This window comes from Rhinolophus hipposideros (assembly GCF_964194185.1).
Source record: "Rhinolophus hipposideros genome assembly, chromosome: 4".
In the NCBI taxonomy this organism is placed as follows: domain Eukaryota; kingdom Metazoa; phylum Chordata; class Mammalia; order Chiroptera; family Rhinolophidae; genus Rhinolophus; species Rhinolophus hipposideros.
In genome coordinates this window covers 82450396-82461896 of record NC_138050.1, presented here as the reverse complement: position 1 = coordinate 82461896, position 11501 = coordinate 82450396, and positions in this window count along the sequence as shown.

Below are 11501 nucleotides of genomic sequence, written 5' to 3'. Positions count from 1 at the left end.
ATATTTGTTGAAGCAGTATCAATGTGGTATGTTAGCTATGATGTACCATGAATGAGTGGGTGATGACTTCCTATAGTTCTAGCTTAAAAGGTTTTTCTATTGCCATTTGCATTAAAAAAAAAATACTTGCTTCTCAGTAAAACCAAGGCCTAGTTTTATTAGAGCGTGTTGGTATCTCTCTTAAGGACTTATGCAATCTAAGAGATTCAAAGTCAATTGCTCTGAGCCAAATTATTTTCTTATCCTATAAATATACTCTGTAAGTTCTGAGTTCTTTTCCATTTGAGTAAATCCAGTGATGGAAGAACCTGTATTTGATGAGTGGATTATTTAAGTTAGTGGACTGGACAGAGTAGGAGACAAAACTATATATAAAAACCAAAAAGATAAAAAAAAAAAAAAAGATCTGGTTCATATGAACTTTTGACTATAAAGGAGAGAGCCAAGTCTACAAATCACTGTGGTGCAAGTTCCAATATGAAAAATGTCAGACAAGAGACCCTCAAAATTGGGACAGAAGTTCAGAAGGCAAGGCTGGGACAAGATGGAAGACATCATGCAGTAGGTGAAGACTGTGATATGAACAAAGGAAGAGTGGGATGGTTTACAGCCATTGGGAGAACACAGAGTACTTTCAGAGTAGAACAGAAAGAAGTTGGAAGATGAGTCTGCAGGATACATTGAAAGCAGGCTGAAAAAGGCCTTGAATACTGGGTTAAGCAGTGGTATCTTATTAAATGTTGAATAACCAGCTATGCGGTGGAGGGAATGGTTGTTGGATTTGTAACATTTACTGATTGTCTATCCCCACATGAGGCCACTGCATGTGTGTGGAATTGGGAAGATGTGCTATCAGCTTGTGAGCTGAGACGAGTCAGCTCCAAAACACCAGTGACGAGGTGTTAGTTGAAGCTCCAAAAAGGGAGGAAATTGCAAAGGGAGAGTATAGAAAAAAGAAAAGACGAGGGGAGAGGAGCTAGAAGTTAGGAGCTAGAAATCAGATCAAGATGAGGGAATAGCACAGAAACCAAAGGAGGAGAAAGAATACGATGACTGAAGAATGATGGCTGAGTTAGGCAGTTAAAAGAAATTTGGGGATTTTAAGAGAACATCTTTATGAAATTGGTAGCAACAGAAATCAGAATATGAGGAATTAAGAATTGAGTCAGGCCGGCCCGATGGCTAAGGTTGTTGGAGCTCTGTGCTCCTAACTCTGAAGGCTGCCGGTTTAATTCCCACATGGGCCAGTGGGTTCTCAACCATGAGGTTGCCGGTTCAACTCATCGAGTCCCGCAAGGGATGGTGGGCTCTGCCCCCTGCAACCAAGATTGAACAGGCACCTTGAGCTGAGCTGCCTCCCAGATGGCTCAGTTGGTTGGAGCGTGTCCTCTCAACCACAAGATTGCCAGTTCAACTCCGCAAGGGATGGTGGGCTGTGCCCCCTGCAACTAGCAATGGCAACTGGACCTGGAGCTGAGCTGCGCGCTCCACAACTAAGACTGAAAGGACAACAACTTGAAGCTGAACGGCACCCTCCACAACTAAGATTGAAGGGACAACTTGAAGCTGAACGGCACCCTCCACAACTAAGATTGAAAGGATAACAACTTGACTTGGAAAAAAAGTCCTGGAAGTACACACAGTTCCCCAATAAAGTCCTGTTCCCTTTCCCCAATAAAAAAAGAATTGAGTCAGTGGTCTATGGATTTGCACTTATTAGCAACATTTAAATGATTCTACTATCTAAAGGAAAAACTGTGTAGGGAATAAACATACAAATTAGTACAAAAAAACAAAGTTAAAAATTCCACAACCAAGATTTGGCAAACTCTCCATGACTCGGCTGGTTTGAGATGCTTCAGTGACTTTCACATTCTCCTTCATTTCTTGAATTTGTCCATTCAAAGAAAGCCTCTTCAAGGCTTATCCATGAGCAATTAAGCGTGATATATGAGGTAATTTTTTTTTTTTTGTCTAATCTCACACTGAAAAGAATTTTCAAATTGATTAAATCTGGAAAGTCCATTTAACCCATTGGCACTGCCCACATTTAACTGTCCACCTCTTCTCCTATTACCCCCCACCCCCCGAGCCTTTTACTGCTGTCTGTCTAGAAGCTAAGAGCACAGGAACCTTAGCCTTCAACAAGAGTTCTCCAATTTACCCTCAAAAGTGGTCAACTACATGGTGATGGAAGGAGAATTAACTCTGGGTGGTGAACACAGTGTGATATATAATGTATTACAGAATTGTACACTTGAAACCTATGTAATTTTACTAACCATTGTCACTCCAATAAATTTTAACCAAAAACAAAAAAAGAGTTATCCAAGCATTCTGGGCCAGAGTTGTCATACATTAGGTTATTCTCAAGCCTTTACCTAGAGGTATCACAAGGATTACTGTACAAACTAAGACACTTTGGAGAGTGAAAGAAGATACATTAAAAATTATAGTGGTACCATATGCTTACAACCACCTTTGCCCAATGAGAAGGCTGCCAGATAAAATACAAGACACTTAGTTAAATTTGAGTTTCATACAGTCAATGGATAGTTTTTTAGTATAAGTATATCCTAAGCCATATTTGGGACTTGCACTAGAACTGGGTGTCTGTATGTTTATTTGCTAAATCTGACAACCCTCCCAAGAACCCTTTACCTAGTTACACAAGCAACACACCATCTACACACAGAGCCTCAAAACTTTTCTGACCTAAAACAGGCTGCATAATTTGCAGGGCCCAGTGCAAAATGAAAATGTGGGGTCCCTTTGCTCAAAAATTATTACACATTTTAAGATGGTAACAGCATTACATCAGGCATGGTGTCCTTCTAAGCATGGCCCTGGGTAACTGCACAGTCACATGGCCAGGAAGCTAGTCCAATTCTTACTATTTGGTATGATGTGTTTTGCTGCCGTGAAATCTGCAAGTATTTCCTCTGACATGTATAAAACAAACAGGCAGAAATCACCATGCTGTAAACTTGGGATTCTGATGAAACATTCTGAGTAATAACTACATTTGGAATGAATCTTGATTATAAGGTTCATGAAAGTAGGGACTGTATCTGACTCGCTCATCCAGTTCGTTGTATAGTGCCTGACACATGGAAATCAATAAGTATGTTGAATGAATGTCTAAGGGGCACACATATAGTATGCATTTACCTTGAAGTGACATTAAAATTAAATAGAGGATGCATTTCAAGAGCAATCATAATTTCCATTTGAATCACAAGAGATCAGGCTAAAAAGCACCACAATATTGTTTTACCATACAATACGCATGCACGTATATTATGTAATATGCATTATGCATATTATGTAATATTCTACATGTTCCTGGCTGCTCCAGTTGGTGAATATACAATCTCATTTGCAGTAAATGCCCATATCTTGATGCTCTGAGCTCACTCACCTACTGATAATGGGTAAGTCCTGACTTTTCCACAGGTTCCCCTCCCTGTATATTATCTCTGAGAAGAGTGCTATGTGTAGGTCAAGTGTCCTCTATGCCGTTTGGTTGGTATACACAAGTCTCTTGCCCTTGGAGTCCTAAGAGAGGGACAAATGATGGAATCTCCAGCATCAGATGCTGTGGCTGTTACTCCACACCTGTCACTTTTGGACGTGGTATCACTGTTGCCTCTCTCCTCTGGACCAATGGCTTTCACACCGTCTGTGACCAGGTCTTCCTGGCGAGCTCCCATAGCAGAGTAGTTCAGGCCCAGCGGCACAATCCTTTTACTTATGTTAGGCACAACATTCCGGGACTCCAGGGCACAGGGGCACTGTGTCAGTGATGGCCACTCACAATCCTCGACTCTCCAGCATCAGGTATGAGAGTGAGCAACGTTCTCTGCTTACTTCCAGGGTCCGATTTTTTCATCCCTGGAGGAGAAGGGCATCGTTCTACATATGTGAATCTAACCCTGAACCCAATTATGGCCTGAGTGCATGATCTTTTCCAGGAGAATCTTGGGCTCCAAGCAAAATCCAAGATATATTGAGCTCCTGCTTCTGTGTTTCCGAATAATCTATGATAGTTATGAGGCCTGTCTGCCCAGTGTACTGAGGGGCATCTCGGTGGTAATGGGGTCTATTTTTCTAATGTTGCAGGAACAGTGAAGAGTCCTGAGATGGTATTGTAGGAAGACAAGTGAATATCTGTGTTAAATATTTAACTTCTGGAAACTTCTTTTTTTTAACCATGCTCACTTGCCCCTAATTTGTAATACATAATTTTTCCTAATTCTTTTACCAAGTAACTTTTCTATTTCCAAGCCTATTCACAAAAGAATAATCTCAGATGAAACCAATCCAGCCAAGTCAGGAAGTAATTCAGCAATCAACTCGAATGAAGGCATTTTGTCTTCTGAAATATGATTTATAAAGTCTTCAAAAACTATTAACACATTTTAATGAATTCTTATTTATGCGACTTATTTTAAATTTTATTTTTAACATTTCATGGCTAATCAACTCGAGATAGCACCAAAACAACCTTTTTCTGGTTTAAGTGCATGATAGTGTTAAGTTTCATGTTGTATATATTTAGGTTTCCTTGGGTCTCTATATTAATGCTTATATATATTAATACATATTTTTGCTATGCTATGCTATCTGTCTGAGAAAGAGACTTCTCTCTTTATAAATATGGACTAAACTGAATGATTGTAATAATAAGGTACTAAATGCTGATCCACAATGTCAATATTAAACGGTGATTTTCATGGTATACCATGAAAACATACAATGTGTATGTGTTTTTAGTGAGAGAATTGATCTAAGAAATGACATAGAGCATAGTCACTTATTTCTGAACTGGATAAACCCCAGTAGATGATGCATGACGACCACACAACAGATTACTTTTTAAGACTGCATCATGAATTTCAAATGTACCATGTGTTTAAGACCACACATTTGTCTTAGAGGGATGTTTCTTTTCATGTAAAATAAAAAGGCTTTGGCATTCTCAAGTTTTGAAACAGCAGGATATGGTGGAAACAACACTGGTTTGGAGTTGGTACTCCTGAGCAATAATCTCCAGCAACTGCTAACTGTGTGAACTTGACCAATCGTTCTGAATTTCAGTTTACTCATTTGTATACTCAGAGGTTAAAAGGATTAAAGGACCTAAATGCAGGGCCCATGGCTCTAAGGAATGAGACTTCAAAAATTTGTTTTAAAATGTTTATTTCCTGTAAGTGTCACTCCATCCTTCCTCAGTGGTTGTCAATTATCCCATCCTCTTGTTATTCCTTCCCAGACCAGCCCATAAATTTTGTGGGGCCAGTTCAGTATGTTGGAGGTCCATATACCGTATGTCTGAATTTACAAGCTATGTATCAAGCTAACACACTGCTAAGTTAAATACAGGAGTCCTCCCTTCCACGGGGGACATGTCCCCACACTGCCAATGGATGCCTGAAACTGTGGGTTATGTCAAACTCTCTCTCTATTTTTTCCTATACATATATACCTATGCTAAAGTTTAACATAAATTAGGCACAGTAAGAGATGAACAATAATAACAAAATAGGAGGACTATAATACCATACTGTAATAAGTTATAAGAATGTGGCAAATAATAATGGGCGGGAGTATATACAGTGTGGATATGCTGGACAAAGGAATGAGTCACATCTGGGGTGGGAAGCAGTGGGACAGTGTGGGGTTTCATCATGCTACTCAGAACAGTGTGCAATTTAAAACTTGTGAATTGTTTACTTCTGGGTTTTTCCATTTAATGTTTTTGGACTGTTTACTGTGGATAACTGCAACTACGGAAGGCAAAACTGTGGCTAAGGGGGTGACTACCGTATATGCTGTCTTGCAACCCGATAAATCTACATTCACAATGGCTTGGAGGGCTAGGCTGAATTTAGAATTCTCGGACTTTTGAGGTGATGTGGTGGGGTGGGGAGAGCTGGCCCCAGGCTTTGGCCCTTGGTCTGTCAGCCTAGTCCTCCCACCCCAGCTCCCACCCTCACAATGAGCACTCTCATTCCTATCTGTATGGCTACCTCAGCTCATCCTTCCAAGCTTCTTCCACGTTCCCCATAAACAGTCACTTGTTCACCACAAGTTGGGCTTACCGATGTGTACACCAGAGAGTGGGTACACTCTGCCCACAGGAGAACAGACCAGGTAAGGGCCCACACAGGCCCTGGGTGCAGCTTTAAGGCCATTAGGGTGGCAAATTCTGGGATCCCAGATGGCAAGAACATCGTCTAAGTGTGAGAGCAGGGTTGGGACAGATTTCTAGTGCATATATACTTCTAGTTTCATGGACTTTACATTCTATGAAAAAGGGAACAGTTAGGGGAGAACCAAGGCAGGACCCCCAAAAGGACAGAGCCCAGGGCTGAGGACACCTTCTCAGATCTAAAGACGGTACTTTGCAGTCCTTATCCAAACACTTGGATATTCTGTTTTCCAAAAATGTCCTCTAAGATGTTACTAATCTTTAACATAGCAATATAGATTGTGAACCCCCAAGATTTACGACCATGCAACAGTGTGTGTGTGTGCGTGTGTGCATGTACATGCACATGCACATGTGCACACACACAGACACAACTGCACATACATGCATGTGTGCGTGAGCATTTGCCTATGTGGCGAACACCTCCATAGGACACAGTTTGGCAAAACCTATTCTAATCTCTAATGTCATGTAGTATTTATAGTATTTATTTCTCTTCCTTGAAATGCCTCGTAAATGCAGGGGGTGCTACCTGCTTTTATTTTCTTGTTCTATATTCTTGCTAAATGATTTCCTCCAGATCCAAGGCTTTAATCATTAACTGTATTCCAAAGACCTGAAACTCTCCACCTGTCATTTCTCTCCTGAACTCTATCCACAAATTTCACCTGTTGAAAACTCAACTCATCATCTCCTTCGAGTCATTCCTATCTCAACCTGCTCTTCCAGGGAGTTACTTCTCAGGAAATGCTGCATGTCTAACACTGTTTCACCCCTGCCCTGGCCAGAATCCCAGGGTTGTCTTTGACTCTTTTCTTCACCTCCTCCACAATTTACCTCCAAGTTTTATTGATTCTATCTCCTTGGTACTTCTCCAGTCTCTTAGATGTATCATTTCTCAAGGCTCTTGCCATTTCTTGCCTAGATTCCTGCAACTTCCCATGTCCTCAATTCTTCTTTTACACTGCAACAATATTCCTTTATAAATGCTACGCAGTTATAGAAGACTGAGAAAACTCTTTACATATGGGGCAGGGATGAACATGGAATAATTCCCTGTATACCTTTTTGCTTGTTTTTTGTTTTTTTAAAATGTGAATGTATTGTGCAATTATTACATATAATATATAATACATAAAAATGAAAAAATTAAAGAATGAAGTTAAAAAAATTTATATATCTAATCATGCCACTGATTTGCTTAAAATATCTGCTGGGGTCACTTGGGGTCAGTGCCAAGGGAAGACCATTTATAATGACAGAGAGATCATTTTAGGTCATGGATTTTGTCTGTCCACTTTCCCACGCCCTATTATGTTCCACGCTGTGACCATACTGAGTGATAGGGTCACCGACATCACATGTAATAGTCTCTCATGCCCACCTTTTTCCACTATTTGGAATCCCACCCCACCCAACTTTTTCTGTCTGCCTATCCCAACTCAGTCTTCAGGACTTGGCTCAAACAGCACCTTCTGTCCATTAAGTTGAATCAAATGCACCTCTTCTCTTCTGCTTTATCTATACCTTTCTTTCTTATTGTTCTTACCTCTTTGTACTGGATTGACTTAAGGATTCCCGATGTTACACTGAAAATAGACTATCTTGTATTCATCTCTGTATCTGAAGCACACGTATGGGGCCTGGCTTAGGGCTTGTTCAGTGTATCTACACATGGAAAAATCAATGAAAGAACACGAGGGAGGGAGTGAATGAATGAAGAAGAGTATCTACGATGCATTCATCTGTCCTGTAGGACCCTGTTGTGGGCCCAGAGGGAGCACATGAGGAAAGGATACTGTTTTGCACTGACTGTTTAGTGCACTGGACTTACAGAGTCTTGGTTTTGGCACAGCTTCTCTACCTGATTTCTGTAGTTGCCAACTCCTCAGACCTAAATCAGAATTATAACTGGCCCTCTGAATCCGTAGGTTCCACATCCATGGATTTAACCAACCGCAGATGGAAAACATTTGAAAGCAAAATGTTACCCTGTTGCTGCCATGTACTATTAATATATTAGGCCTGTGATGTACAGGTAGGCCTGAACATGTACAGATTTTTTTTCTTTTTATTATTCCCTAAACAATGCAGTATTACATAGCATTTACATTGTAGTAGGTATTATAATATCAGTAATCTAGAGAGGATTTAAAGTCTACTGGAGGGTGTGTGTTGGTTACATGCAAATACTACATCATTTTATATGAGGGACTTGAGCATCTGTGGATTTTGGTATCTGCAGGGATCTTGGAAACAACCCCACTCGGATACTGAGGGATGATTGTATCCTTTGAAAATTAGCTCCGAGTGCTTTCTGCCCTGATCTAAATAGTTTAGCTTTATAGTTACATTTCATGTCAACTTTCTGAGAAAGGGTCAATTTCCCTAATGATCTTTCCAAATTTTTCCTGAAGTAATTTTTGTTAAGGGAGATTACAAAACTCCCATCTCAGTGCTGGGGTTCAGCTCTGGAATAAGAAGACAGAATAAAGAAAAAAATGCGGCTTTTTCCTTCAAAAACTAATGCTCATGTGTAATGATCAAACACAGTATTTCATTCTTTACAGAAAATTGCCAAAGAGAAACGGAGGGCAGTTCATCATTCTGGGAATTGAGATTTAAATTATTCCATAGATCACAGAACAAGTATTCTTCTAAAATTAGGAATTTCTTTTTTAAGTCTTGAGAATGTGTTTTAATCACTTTTGGAATGAACTTCCTTGGAAAGACATGATTTCTCCAAACGACACACACACAAAAACAAATTTTGATTAGCAAAATTTAAAGTAAAAGAGATCAACAACAAACCTTTTAAGCCTGGTTCTAAATAACCTGGATCCTAAAGAGTGGGCGGGTTATTCTGGAACTCTGAGCAGAGTCAGGCCCACTTATCTGCAGATCTCGATAAGGGGCTGCCTCAAAGGCTGTGTGAAGATGGTTACTGCTGGGGTCCTGAGGTGGAAAGAGCCTCATGGACTCAGCCCCAGGCCACTAGCCTTCTTTTTCAAGGATCTGGTTTTATTGGATACAAGTTTCTGCTTTGATGTTATTTTACTTACTGGGGCTCTTGGCCCATCAGTGCCACAAGGTCATAAAGATTTTAATATTAGGAGATTCTGTTTGTAGATTACATTGAGAAAATTATTTTCTTGGACCCAACTGTTTGAAGCCCACTGCTTGCTTTTGCATTTTAGGTAAAGTCTCATGCTTTGCCTTTCACTGCTCTGTTGAGACATGAAGACATTTTATTAGATCATGTTTTCAGAAATGCTTAAAACTGAATTAGAGAACTTGCACTCTGAAGGATGTGTTAGTATTAGGATTTCCAACTTGTGACCGAAGCAACGAAAAGTTAAATAACTTGCCCAAAGCCACTAAATGAACATTTGTCAGTGTTAAACCTTAGAGTTTTGGACCGAGATTTCTGTGCTCATTAATGTTTCATATAAGCTCAAACACATCTGTCTCTTCCTCTTTTTCCACATACACATGCACATGCACATACACACATATTCTACATTGTACACAATAAGGACATATTTTGTTACCTATTATAAACTGAGCTAAAAATGTTAACTTTATATTTTTAAATGTCACAGTCCTCAGAAATTTGAAACTCACAGAACATTTAAGCCTCTATTTTTCTAAAGACTAAAAGGTAATTTTAATATAAATGTTAGTACCAATGAAAGGTACCAGACAGATACAATGACCCACTTCTTCCATTTATGCACAAATAGAAGCTGTTCAGCTTCCTGCAACCACATATCTTTCTAGTAAAATCAGGGGCACTGAGGCTTTGTGGTACCCTCTTTCTGAAGGTTTATTCGTATTTCAATAATGTGTATCTTTCGGGGGAGGAGGTTTGACTAAGACATTAATGGATTTTCAGGAGGATTTCTAACACGATCTTCTCTGGGCGCAGAAGTCATGAAAACCGCTACAACAATGTCTTCACAAACGACAAGCCCACTATTGTTGCACATCTTTTAGGCACTGCCAAGGAGCAACACAGCCTCATGCCTCTATCACAAGTCCTTGGACTGGCTCTGGAGTGTACCTGTCTGTGTCGCTTGGCTGTATGTACCTTCTCTGTGTTTCGGTAAAGTTGGTCTATTATTAATCAGGGATTTCAATCAGTGACTTATTAATAATTCTTCCAGTAGCTCATCATAAACCTTCTCTGTGATGTTACTTGGGGCCATTTCTTGAGTGGATCGATCACGTAAGAAAACATTTGTTAGGTACTTTCTGGCAATGTCTGTCCGGCTCGGGCTCCCTGTCCTTGGGTGTGATATTGCTGCTCCAGGCCAAGATAACATAGATTGGAAGAGGTGTAAATCTGACAGCCAAAAGTCAAAAGAAGAAGGGAAATGAACATGCATAATAGATTTTATTTGAGGGAAGATGGGAATAGTCACAAGGCGCCCTCAAAAGGGCACTTACTTAGGAGCAGACTTGAACCCTAGCATGTGAGGAGAGTGCTCGAGTTAACTATAACTTCGTTGCATTCTCCTCGTGTTGATTTGTGAGACATTTTTTGAGAGTTAAATGTTAAGCTTTTCATAAAACAGTTATGAGAACACAGAATCACGAGTTTCCTCTATGTATCAATTGAATATAGTTCACACACTGTGGTCCATCAGCATTCTCCTACTTAAATACAGAATAAACACCTATCTAAGGATATGTAAAGGCATTCTTGATGTCGTAGCCTAGAAATTTGCTAGTTTTGTTAATATCCAAAAACCTTTCTTTTCAAATTTGTGATTATGGGGTAAGCTTGCACTCAAGCTAAAATTGCATCTGTGACGTTTAAGATTTTAGAAAGACGAGTTACTACTTCACAGGACGTAAAAAGGTTTGATTTCAGATTGAGATAAAAAGCAATGGGGAAAATTTTCTTGTAGCAAAAAAATCAAGCCATAAAGAGATCTAAGGTAACCTACTCTGGGTGGTCGCCACCCTGAGCACTGGTCAACCCAAGTCCCATCGTTCTCCTAGAATGAGGAGGGGGGCTGACGGTGCTCTTTGCAAATGGAAGCCTTGCAGAGAAGAAAATCAGACCTGGAATTATAAATACCAACAAGTTTTTTGGTGGACAGCCAAAAGCCTTCTTGTTGGAAATGCCCATGTCTTTCCCAGAGCATTTGGCTTACCTCCTGACGTAATTGCATCTGAAAGAGAAATATTTAAATGGGCTGCAGTGAGAGTAATGGAAGGATTTCAATTACCAAGGTGCATACTGGATTACTTTAAGTGGCATAAATTGGCTTTAAGGCAA